This window comes from Felis catus, chromosome B4 (assembly GCF_018350175.1).
Source record: "Felis catus isolate Fca126 chromosome B4, F.catus_Fca126_mat1.0, whole genome shotgun sequence".
NCBI lineage: Eukaryota > Metazoa > Chordata > Mammalia > Carnivora > Felidae > Felis > Felis catus.
The window spans coordinates 126,849,280-126,862,324 of NC_058374.1; the positions used below are offsets into that span (position 1 = coordinate 126,849,280).

General features: G+C 48.1%; 1 protein-coding gene and 1 non-coding gene across 9 annotated transcripts in view; one reads left to right on the forward strand and one right to left on the reverse strand.

The window, feature by feature from the left end:
• BTBD11 (BTB domain containing 11) overlaps window positions 1-13,045 on the forward strand; it is a 315,613-nt gene that overhangs the window by 21,927 nt on the left and 280,641 nt on the right. The gene's annotated exons all lie outside the window — the stretch shown is intronic.
• LOC111561535 lies at window positions 2,826-2,931 on the reverse strand. The gene has a single exon (XR_002744185.1). It is a non-coding gene; the product is annotated as a U6 spliceosomal RNA (small nuclear RNA).

Genomic DNA, 13,045 nt, shown 5'->3' on the forward strand with positions numbered 1-13,045 from the left:
GAAGGTGTTTCTAAAGCACTTACCTCGTGGCCAGTCTTGTGCTGGGAGCTGAGGATCCCTCAGTGAATGGGAACAGCATTACCCTCATCTGTAAGCTGAGGAAGGGAGTTGGGTTGTTGGTGGATTTCAGACTTGGTAGCAACCCTCAGGTTTGGAATGCAGCCTTTCTGGGAACCTAAATATAGGAAACACAAAAAAGCAGATCTGTTTTTGTTTGATCACTATCCCCTTTGTGAATAGTGGACCCTACTCCGGTGTGGAACCCAGTTTGAACACCAATGGGTGCGATTATCCCTGAGGAACCTTCCAGGAGCCCACGCTATTCTAGAATTCTGGGGTTTCTTGATGACAGGTGAGTTCCCTTCCATTCCCAGTCATCATGATCCTGTGTCTGGAATCCCAAACTACCCATCGGCTGAAGCTATCATCCTTCTTTGCCTATGGATGCCAGATTCATGTTCTGTTTTCCTTTGGGGGATGGGAGGAGTCTAAGTGCTGAAGCTTCCATCCGAGAAGCCTGCTTGCAGGAGAGGGGAGGAGGGATGACACGTGGTCAGTTGCTCTGTCTCTCTCACCATTCAGAGTGACTCTCAGCTACAAGGATTGTGGTCGTACCATTGCCACCATCATTCCACCTGCCATGCGGGCCAGAGCCACTGACCCCCATCTCCGACCAGAGTGTCTCAGGACCATACAGACCACAGTCAGCCTCCTCACTAGAGCCTCACCTTAGTCTTGCTCTTCCTGTTCAGTCCATCCCTCCTGGCACCCCAGCCGCGCTCTGAGTACTATTTCCCTATTGGCTACAGAGTCAGGTGCAAGCTTCTCACCCTGGTACATCCTAATACCTGCCCCAGTGGAACCTCTACAGCTTCCCAGGCTACTCCCATCCTCCCCCAAACACTTTCATTCCTAATTCCAAGCTTCTGCTCGAGCAATCTGTCCACCTGGAATGGCTCCTTTCTTCCCCTCCTCTCAGCTGCATGGCTGCAAGTCAAGCCCTCCATCCTTCCTGGGGCTGTCCCAGAACAAGCAGATTTTCCCTTCTTTGAAATCCCTCAGCCCTTGCCTTTGCTGTCTGAAATGCTTCATATGTGGATCACATGGGTCCTTTTGTTGGAAATCTTTTGCTGTGGCTTTGACCTGCATCTCCCATTACCCATAAGCTCTTCGAGGGCAGAGTCTGGACCTTTCAATTCTTTTGCCCCTTTCCCTGCCCTGTGCTCAGTGAAGATATTACTTGATCAAAGCTTCCAGAATTAGAGCACAAACCTATGTAGTATCCAGTTAGAGCATTCCGATTGCTAAAGGTGGCCAGAATTGAAGGTGCCTTTCTTGACCAAGAAGCTTTATTTTAATTGGCCAATCTGATGTCAGATTGTGTTTGGTAGCTAGTATCAGAGACCAAACTAACTGGCTTTAAACAAGGCAAGGAGTTGTTTTTCCTCTCTTATAAGAGCCCAAGGCAGGTTGGCAGTTCAAGGTCAGGTAGGTGATTCTACGGCATCTCAGGTTCCTTTGTCTTTCTGCCCTGTCATCTTTAGCACGTGGTTTGCATTCTCAAGGTACCTCATGGCCCCAAGATGGCTGCTACAGCTCCAGTCATCATTTCTGCATTTTAAGCATGATAAAGAATGAGGAAGGGTGGAGAAAAGCCCTTCTTTTAAGGAGCCTCACTGTTGGCCCCATCTATTAATTCTGCTTATATCTCTTTAACCAACGCTTGGCCCCTCTGCAGCCACCATTTCTCCAAGGGAGGCTGAGAAATTCAGTTCTTTAGCTGGACATATTTTTCCCACCATGACTCCCCAATCAGAGTGCTCTTACTATGGAAGAGGACAGGAAGGGATATCGATTGGGTTGGCAGCCGGCAGTGCCCGTTGTAGCTGGTGAATGGCACCTGTTGTTTTCCAGGCTGAAGAAGTGCCTGTCAAAAAAGGCAACAGATATTTCCAGTTCATGCTTGCAACTTTTTGCCAGTGAATCCCAGGACTTCAGAGGTTGGGTTTCTCTGAGATCTCATCCTCAGACGAGTATTTCTTGAATGATTCACCCTGAGCCCCCAAAACCACTGGATGCAATTGGCCTCATAAAGGGGTGATGGCTGACACTCTTGTCGTGGCCAGCTCATCCTTTAGCACTGAGGAATGGTCCTGGTGTTCTGGGTCACTTTAAAGATTTGCTAAAGCGAACATGGAGACAGGCCATGCCTTCTGTGTTAAAGTCATTGTCCCTGTACTTGATAATGAACATAATCTTGATTCCACACAATTTTGAGCTTCAATACAGATTTAATATTTCTGTATGTTTTAATTGAACAACCTGATTATATTGATAAAAGTAAATTCTGATTTTCAAAAGTGACTGATTTGCTTTTAAAGTCACTCTAGTACATAAAAGGTCTCTAAAAGAAATTGCAGTTGCTCTAGAAAGCACTCGTGATTTTATGGTCAGACCTTGTTTATTTCCAATGGAAGACAGTGGTCTTCCAGCCTGGTCATTTATCCTGGCTCCCCAGAAGCTTCAGCCGGATACCACTCTTGCTTTTACTGGCCCTCAGGAGGTTCTCTCTGTCTGGAAGGGGAGTCCCTTTTTACTTGCCTCTGTTTGCAGGATATTTAGTGTTTGGGGATGAGTGTGAAGTATCTTGTCGGTGAATCACCATGGACTGTCTCAGGGTTGAAAAGATGGGCAAAGTCAAGTGTGAAGGGGAACAGAGGGACCCTTTATAAATAAGTGGACACTTCAGTGGGCCTGAAAAATACATCTTTAAGGCCCAACACCAAGAAGATGCTCCATTCTCTGATTTTATGTTATTTTACTTAAAAAAGTATGGAAGCTTCACGAATTGTGTGTCACCCCCGCACAGGGGCCACGCTAATCTTCTCTGTATCCTTCTAATTTTAGTATGTGTGCTGCCTAAGCGAGCCCCGTTTCTTTGATTTTAGAACTCTCCATGAAGGTAGACTTCTGTGAGAAACGATTTTTTCTGTGGAGAGAAAGGGCTTGGTATTAGTTTCAAGTGATAAAACATCCAGCCCAGACTTCGTGTAAACATAAAGAGAAGGGAAGTATTGGCCAGTGTAAATGAGGAGTCCAGGAACAGGATTGGCTGCACGAGCTGCTTGATTGAGGACTCCCATCATGACCTCAGACCTCAGCTGCCCCTTGCCCTTTTCAGCTGTGGCTTCCTCCCTGCGTGGGTTTATCTTCAGCTCAGCCAGCCAGTTGGCTGTCGCTACCCCAGACTCGACTTCCTCCTGCTAAATCAGGAGACGAGAAAGCACTTTCCTTTCCTCATAAACACGTCCTATGCGCTTTGGTTCTGACCCGATGTTAGTGGAACCCATCCCTGACCCAGTCACTAAGGTGAAGGTTTGCCCACGCCAGAATGAGGCTTCTTCCAGAAGCAGGGTGGTCCCAGAAAGCTGGAAACCATGCAGTTGCAACATCCAGAAACTCCAGAGAATGAAGGTGGGATCTAGAATGACAGAGAGGGGAGTTTTTATGGGGCTCCTGGGGCTGCAGCAAGAAAGCCATTATTTCAGGCCGAAGCTGATGGATGGTTAATACTGGTCTCAGTCCTCATCAGCAATGTTCATTCATTCCTTTGTTCACCCATTCATCCAGTTCTTTCATTCACAGCACACACATATCTCATGCAGTCCTCATGGGAGTCCCATGACTGGCCTTGGCCTGATTAGACCCAGGGAGGTCATGTGACTTGTCTAAGGTCTCATTGTCTATAAATAGTGGAATCATGACTCACACCTGGGGCTTTTGAGGTGGTTCGTACCTATTCCCACTCAACTGCCCTGCACAGTGGAAGACAAAGGCCTTTGCTCTGGAGCAGGGATTTGACCGGGGCATGACATCGGTAACTCTGAGATCCCTTTTGGGTCTGAGTTTATGATTTTGGGAGAGATGGAAGGTCTAGAGTTAGGAGGGAGCAAGACGGAGAGGATTTTGGAGAAGCACTCCCACTGAGGAAAGCTAGGAGGTACATGAAGGGGCATCCCAGACCCGAGAATGGCCTTTGTGACGGTCCTATGAAAGTATCCTATAGCCAGATCTCAGTTACAGGAAATATCACAGAACAGAAAGTCCTTCAAACTGAGACTGCTCCTAAATTTCAGACAATACAAAGTAAATGCAATTTTTACTAAAGCCGAAGATGCTGGCTTGCCAGACTCTATCCCCGGGTGCCTGAGAGTAAATAGCCAAGGCCACAGGATCACACCCCCATTCTGGTCCTGCAGGGAATGAAGAAAAATACATCAGGGCTCCCTGGCACCAGACACAAAACTGGAGTATTTTTATGCGATGTTTTTACAGTGACTGTCATAACTGGCAATATTCCTAAAACTTACTGGGGATAATCGTAGTTTTATTTCATCCCTGTAAAAGTCTTTTGTTTAGAGTAGCATGTAATATTCTATAAATTTCCATGTAAACTCTACCCTTCCGCTTTTCACATGGGCCAGGTAGTACCTTCAGCTGATGACTCAGGACATTTTGGCTTTATTTACTAAAGTAGTCCTTCTAAATTGGGGGAAATTAAATTCAATCTGAGCCGGTTCAACCCTGCAGAATTTTATTGAGCCGTGAGCCTCGCGCTGTTCTAGATTAGGGGCTGTAAAACTAAATAAAATAGTGTTCCTGTCTTCAAGGGTGTTTCAATTAACTAGTGCTCAAGCCAAACTACCCCAACACTTAGTGGCTTAAAGCAACCCATTGATTTTGCTCTCAGCTTTGTGCGTAGGGATCTGGAAAGGGCTCGGTCGGGCAGTTCATCTCCGATGCACACGTCTGGCTTGCACATCCCTGGGGTTGCCAAGAGGTGGGCTAGAGGAGTCACTCCCAAGATGGCTTCCTTACACACACGGTTCGGTGCCTTGATGCTTTTCCACCCATCTCCACACAGCATCTTGTCTTCTGGGGCCTCTCCGCATGGCTTGGACTAAACGCAGCATGGAGGTCTTAGGGTGATTGCCCTTCTGTCATGGTGGCTGGCTTCCAAGAGGTGGAAGGTAGAAGCTTCCGGTTCAGTTAACGGCTACATCCCAAACTGGTGCGGAGTCACTTTCACAGTTGGCCAAAAGGCACAGCACACAGCCCGCTTCCGAGGGATGGGGAAGAGCCCCACATCCAGGTGGGGGAGTGGCAAGGTCACGTTGCAGAGGAGCACGTGCCACGGGACAGATGACTGCAGCCATTACCATCGCATGGTAAAATGCAATCCGCCACAAGGACAGCAAAACGTGCAATTTAACAAATTATAATGCGGGAACATAACCCCAACCAACCGTAACAGCACCAGCGAGTCAAAATAGAGGGTGGGGTAATGGGCTCTCTAGCGGGGTGGGAAGCAGGGGGAAATGGTCAGAGACATCCTCTGCAGGAAAGAGGCAACTGAGTTGGGCTGTGAAAGATGAATGGTTTGTGCATTTCAGAGAGAGGGAATAGTATATGTGTGAAGACGTGTGGTGGGGTCCTTGAAGGGCTTACCTAGAAATACCCCCCGCCCCTGCACTTCATTACTTGTATTTAATTTTAGTTGGGTTTTTATGTTGTGTGTATGTGTGTGTGTGTGTGTGTGTGTGTGTGTGTGTGTGTGTGTGTGTGTGTGTATCTATGCCCATATATATTTATTATTTTTCTTTTAAAAGAGACCTCCATTCAGTCTTTCACTCAGCAGGTATGTTCTGAGCACCTAATGTATGCCAGAGAGTGTTTTAGGCGCTATGGCTGTAGTAGTGAAGGAAACAAAAGCGCTAAACAAGAGGGACTGTTCATGAACTTCAGGTCTGTGATGGAGACCTGCAGTAAACAAATGGATGGTGATTCCAGGTAGAGACTGCAGGGGGTGCTCTTTTAGAGGGGGCAGCTGGGAGGCCTCTGGGGGTGGGGACCCTCAAGCAGAAGTGAGGGGTTTGGGCTGAGAGTACCAGGCGGAGGGAGCAGCCAGGGTGTGAACCGCTTTGGTATTTGCCCTCTACCTTGCAGTGTGGCTCTCTCTGTGAGCCTGCCTTGCTGCCCTGTGAGTTTTCTGAGGTCACGGGGCTGGAGTGGAGGTAGGACCCCCACCCTGTGCTCTCTGTCTGCTCTGAGCTCAGAGGAGGGCGGCTGCAGGTGCGGGTGGTCAGTGTCCAGGCCTTGGGCTCCAGCGCCATGGTTTCTCAGGATGGTGAGCAGCCTGCTCTGTCCAGTCCCCTACCCCCGCCCCCCCCCGCTGTTCCTGGCACCAGGAGATTTGTTTTCACTTAGGGAGAACCTGGTCTCATCTACCGCATCAGTGTTGTTCCCAGGAAGCTGGCCCTTTCCCAAGAAGAAGAATGTGGGGCAGCAATCTCGCTAATAAGGAAGTGTGGCTGGGATTCCAGGGAGGGAGTGATGACTCAGAGTAAGGTGCATAGCGGGTTCCCTGGCCGCTCACCGTCTGCATGCATGCATGCCTTCTTTCATTCATTCCCCAACATGGATGGAGCATGTAGATGGAAAAGTAGAATTTCACAGTCAGAGCTACCACCGCTAGCTGTGTAATCTCAGCAGGTTATTTAGCTTCTCTGAGCCTTTGTTTCTTCACCTATAAAATGGAAACATGGGTATGATTTTTCAGAGTCGTGAGGATGAATTGAGAAGAAACCCTGGGGTTAAGATTGCCATAGTTGGCAAATAAAAAGGGTGCCAATGAGAGGATGTGGGGAAAGGGGAACCTTCTTGCATTGCTGGTGGGAATGCAAACTGGTGCAGCCACTGTGGAGAACGGTATGGAGGTTCCTCGAAAAACTAAAATTAGAGATACCCTACAACTCAGCAATTGCACTATTAAGTATTTACCCAAAGGATACAAAAATACAGATTAGAAAGGGTACATGCACCCCAATGTTTATAGCAGTATTGTCAACAATAGCCAAACTATGGAGAGAACCTAACTGTCCATCAACTGATGAATGGATAGAGAAGATGTGTGTGTGTGTATGTATGTGTGTATATGTGTGTGTATACATATATATATATATATATATATATATATATATATATAAAACATGTGTGTATATATATAATGGAATATTACCCAGCCATCAAAAAGAATGAAATAATGAAATCTTGCCACTTGCCACAACGTGGATGGAACTAGAGTGTATTATGCTAAGCAAAATAAGTCAGAGAAAGACAAATGTTGTATGATTTTACTCATATATGGAATTTAAGAAACAAAACAGTTGAACATAGGGGAAGATATGGGGGGGAAGAGAAGAGAGGGAAACAGACCATAAGAGACTCTAATGATAGAGAACAAACTGAGGGTTGACGGAGGGGGGTGGATGGGAGATGGGCTAGATGGGTGATGGGTACTAAGGAGGGCATTTGTTGTAATGGGCCCTGGGTGTTGTATGTATGTGATGAATCACTCAATTCTACCCCTGAAACCAACATTGCACAGTGTGATAACTAAAATTTAAATTAAATTAAATTTTAAAAAAAATGGTGCCAAAGAAATTTTGAATGTCAGATAAATAAGGATTATTTAAAGTTTATTTGAGAGAGAGAGAGAGCGAGGGAGCAGGTATGTGGGAGGGGCAGAGAGAGAGAGGGAGAGAGAGAATCCCAAACAGGCTCTGTGCTGTCAGCACAGAGCCCAAGGCAAGGCTCTGTCTCCTGAACTGTGAGGTCATCACCTGAGCGGAAATCAAGAGTCAGACACTTAACCGACTGAGCCACCCAGGTGCCCCAGGAATATTTTTTACTGTAAGTTATGTCCTGAATATTGCATGCGTATCTAACATTCAGGTTTAACGGTGCATTTGGTATTGTAGTTGGCAATCCTACCTGGGGATAAAGATGCAGGGGGAGATGCCTGACTTTGAGAAGCATATCCTAGTGGTGGGACAAGCATGAAGAACAGAATTGCAGTGTAGGGCAATGTGAGAGGTACCATGTCAGAGGTATAGACAGAGTGCTGTGGAAACACAGACAGCGCCCTTCAGGCTCTTAAGAAAAACATCCAGACTCACTCTTGCTGGCATGCTTGTTGACCATCCCCAGTGACCGTGGGATTAAAGCCATGAGAGCACAAAATGCATGCGCATTAGGTGAGGTAGAGTTCCTGTTTGCTTTGCATCTAGTAATCCAGGAAAATGAACTGTTTTCTTTCCTCTCAAAGCAAAGGGTGATCTTTGTTGATCAGGAAACAATCTATTTCTTCTACTCCTTTTCTATAGGCCATTTTAGAATAAAATGAAATTAATTTGGGGGAAAAATCACATTGTTCCCCGACTTTATGGGATGTGCATCCCTCAGATAAAATGCTAATAATTCATTATTCTGCTTCCCTGGAGATCTAGAGGTAAATTTGCGATGTGCCACCCAGAGATCTAAAAGGAGAAACACAATTGGAGCCTTTGGTTCCAAAATAAAACCTACCCAAAGCTGCAAGCATCAAGATACTGGGGGAACAGGTTGGGAATATTTTTAAAAAGGTGCTATCTGCCAGACGTTCTGGTCTTCCCTTGCAAATGAATGACCTGGTATGGAACATGGTCTGATCCGCATTATTAAAGCCTCCCTCTTCTTTCCCAGACATGGAAGGGGATATTTTAGATTGAGGGGGGTTGTTTGAAAGCCCTGAAAGTCCTCAGTTTGCTTTTAGTGAGATCTGAGTTGTGCTTTGCACAATAGCGAGGGATGAGAGGGAGCCAGAGGTAGGATTTGTGCTGAAGAGATTGGCAAAGGGGAAAGCCTGGGCCTGGGGCCCAATGGGGGCAGGGAGGGGAAGGAGGGTGCATCACGGAGATATGAAGCATTATTCAGTTACAGGATTCACAGCTCATTTTAATTGAGTAGCAAGTGCCAGGCCCTGTGCGAAGTACTTTTCATGCTGAGTCTCTTTCATCGCTACCCACACGTCATGCAGTCTGTTCCCCCAGTTCCCATTTTACAGATTGGAGACCCAACGTGTTTGAATCACCCGCCCACGGCCACGGCCACGGCCACACAGCTAGTAAGTAGCCCTGGGCCTTCTGATTGCAATGCAAAGCCCTGGGCTTAACCGCTGTGTTCCACTGCATTTTGCCATCAGACTTTCTCCTAAAAGAGCATCCCTTTTGCTGCGGGTTTTTTTTTTTTTCTCTGCCTGCTGTAGCGGGTGGAGGGTTGGCCTGGCCTCTAATGACCGCATGCTTGTGAGCTGAGGAAAGTCATGGGCATCCGCCTCCTCCTCAGTAAAATGGTGGTCCAGCTGAGTGAGCAGGGGCCCTTTCCGGATCTGAAATTCTGTGTCCTACTCATTCACCTCTTCATTAGTTGATTGATTGATCGATTGATTGATTCATTCAATAAATATCTCCCTCATGCCAGATATGTGCTCCAGATAACACTGGCGAAGAAGCAGCTGGCTCCTGCCCTTGCAGAACTTGGGGTCCAGGGGACAGACAGCTGAGTAAACAGGCTATTATGGTACAGGGCGAGGAAGGGTATCAGGAGGGAGGCATGTGTTTGGCATGGTGGGGTCAGGTGAGGCTCTGGTGAAGGGAGGGACATCTAAGGTGAGAGCTGAAAGAGGTGCAGGCGTTGCATAGTCTTAGAGGGAGCAGTTTGCACAAAGAGAGGGCACACATGGAACCCTTAGGGAATCCAGAACAGTGCCGACTGTCTGGACAGAGGGTGGAGTGCAGTGGGAGGTGGGGGGGGGGGGGGGGAGGGTGGCGGGGGGAGGGCACAGCGAGGGGTGGGGCATAGCCCGGAGGAGGAAAGGCCTGCAGAAATACACCAGGGTCATGTTGAGCAGGACCTTAGAGGCCCCTGGCAGGAGGTTAGTGCTTGCCCTCAGAGCAGTGGGCAGATAGTGAAGGTCAGGATTGCCCTGTACAGTTACCCAGGTTGTGTCCTGTACAAGGGTGCCAACTAAGGGGGTGCCTCAACTCACTAAGGCATGGGCCCCAGGACAGGGCCTATGCCTGCCTGGAGGAGGGCGCCTTTTTCTCATTTTCATCAAGGAGCCTTAAGGGCCGACGCTGTGCTCGGTATCAGGAGAATGATGTGATCAGATTCCTGTTTTCAAGCCTTTTCTCTGATTGTGGGACTTTTTGGGTGAAGGATCAGGCCCGGGGAGGAGACTGGCAGAGGCTGTAGGCAGAAATGAGATGATGGATGGTAGCCTGGGGAGACAGCTGAAATGGAGAGAAGGGAAGGGGTTTGAGAGACCCGGAGGAAGTCTGTGGCCTGTATGAACCACCTGGTTCTCATTGCCTCCTGTGAGTTAGTGAGATGAGGAAATTATTTCAGGAGCAGAAACACTGAATCTTGGAGGAATGCAGCCTGGAGGATAAGTGTTTTGCCCCCAGGCTATTGAGAGCGCCGGAGTTGAGGTGTGGTCTCCCTCTCTTCAGCTCCAGCTCAGATATTTGATCCTGGCCAGGCTGGAGGCCAAGAGTCAGGAGACCCAGGAATTCAGCTCATCTTAGGCTGCTCGTCTGCGTTTCCAAATGGCTTTCTCCCTGCCTCTCTTTCATTACACCCTGATCCCCAAACATTTGCGGAGTGCCTGTTGAAGTGACTGGCTCTGAGCGATAGAGCACCCTAAGGCACCGTCTCAGCCCTCAAGCAACTCACCAGTGGGGCAGTAATGAGCAGACAGGTGACCATTGAAGACTGCCTGAGAGAGGTGCCCAGGGAATGTTCCAGATGATCAGTGTGTAGGGAGGCAGAGCGCAGTGGTTACTGACGTGGGATCTGGAGTCAGACAGAACTCGGTTCAAATTCGGAAAACACTTCCTAACTGTGATCCCAGGCAAGTCACATAACCTCTCTGAGCCTCCGTTTCCCCAGAGTAAACTGGGGAAAGTAAAATGCGGAGAGGAATACTTAGTAGTTTGTCTTAAGGATTAAATAATTCAAGGCACGTACAGGGCTTAGCACAGTGTCTACGAGAGGGTAACCGTTTTTCATATTGATTGGGATGGGCCGGTTTATTTGCATCTTTGACGTATGGTCCTGTGAGTTTTGACAAATGCATGGTCAGGTAACCAATACCGCAGACAAGAGACTCTTCTACTAACCTCCCCCGCAAGTTCCCTCGTTTTATCCCTTTGTACTTAAGACTTCCCCATACATTGTTTTTAACTTGGGGTAATTTATTATCTCTTGGTTTTTGTAACAGCTTTTTTTTTTTTTAAATGTTTTTATTTTTGAAGAAGAGAGAGAGAGCACGAGCAGGGGAGGAACAGAGAGAGGGAGACACAGAATCTGAAGTAGGCTCCAGGCTCTGAGCTGTCAGCACAGAGACCGATGTGGGGCTCGAACCCATAAACTGTGACATCGTGACCTGAGCTGAAGTCGGACGCTCAACTGACTGAGCCACCCAGGTGCTCCATAACAGCTTTTTTGAGATATAATTCACATACCACACAATTTACCTGTGTAAGGTATACAATTCAATGGTTTTTAGCGCACATATTCACAGTTGTATGACCATCACCACAGTCTGTTTCGGGACGCCTTCATCCCCCCTGAAGGAAGCCCTACACACAGTCTGTTCCCTCTTCCTGTGTCCTCCTCCCCTGCCCCAGCCCTTGACAACCAGTCATGTACTTTCCGTCTCTAGGATTTGCCTATTCTGGGCATTTGGTACAGGTGGAATCCTATACAGTCTGGGCTTTTGTTGACTGGCCTCGTTCACTGACCAGCAAGTCAAGGTTCCTCTGTGTCGTAGCATTTATATGTACTTCATTCCTTCTTATGAATGAATAATGTTCCATTGTTTTGTTTTGAGAAACAGAGAAGGGTTGGCGGGGAGAGGGGGCAAGGGAGAGGGGAGGGTGAGAATCTTAAGCAGGCTGCACTCCCAGTGTGGAGCCTGACCCGGGGCTTGATCCCCCAGCAGGAAGTGAGATCATGATCTGAGCCGAAATCAAAGTCGGAACTTAACTGACTGAGTTAAGGCGCCCTGTGAACAATCTTCCATTGTGTGGATGTGCTGTATTTGGTTATCCATCTGCCAGTTGATAGACATTTGGGTTGTTTCTGCTTTTTAGCTATTGTAAATAATGCAGCTACGAACACTGGCATACACGTTTTTGTGGAGACGGGTGTTTTCCTATGGAATTACTGGGTCACGGGGTGCCTTTCGAGGAACCGCCAGATTGTTTTCTGCAGTGGCAGCACCATTTTTCAAATCCACAGTGAGTGTCTGAGGACCCCTTTCCACATCCTCGCCAACATTTGTTATTATCTGTATTTTTTGATGACAGCCAGGCTTATGGTTATGAAGTGATGTCTCCACGTACCGTCTCCACATCCTTACCTTTAACCCCAGGCAATCCCTGGCTTAGTCTCTGGCCCTCTGGTTTTGCCTTCTCTGGAACGTGAGAGCTGTAACCATACATGGGACATGGGGCTGCCTTTTGCTTCTGCTTCGCGCACCTCGCATAATCACTTGAGATTCATCCGTGTTGCTGTGTTTATCGCTGAGCTCCATTCCATTGCATGGATGTTTCACCCTAGGAGCCCCTGCTCTTATGCACAGCAAAGTTGGAGGGACCCCCTTGCCCACCTGAATCAAAGACTTAAGTCTCTGCCCTTGCCAGGGGTGTTTGGAGTTTGGAGGTCTTTTCCGAGGCCCTCCTGCTGGGCCATCCGTGTTACAAGAGACCCAGCCTGTTAGAATTCCTGTGCTGTGGCTCTGACGTGCCGCTCAGGGCAAGGTGCGGTGCCTTCACGGGTGGGCTGCAGCCCAGTGAGATCGGTGGGGCTGGGGCCCCGGGAACAGCTGCTGCTTGGAAGCCTGAGCTTTTGCTGTCTGGCTGCCTCCTGTCTCATCAGCCCCCCACCCCCACCCCCCCCAGCTCCTTGGGCTCATAAATGAAGCTATCTTCTCATTCCCTTATCTGTTTTCATGGCTGGCTCTCCACTCAGGGCTTTGAGCACTTGCCACTTCCCTCCCCCCCAAACCAAAAGTGCGGCAGTTTTCCAACCGTCTATTACAGGCACAGGGAGAATAGGATGGCATGATAATAAAATGACAAGGAATCTGCACCTACAAGGT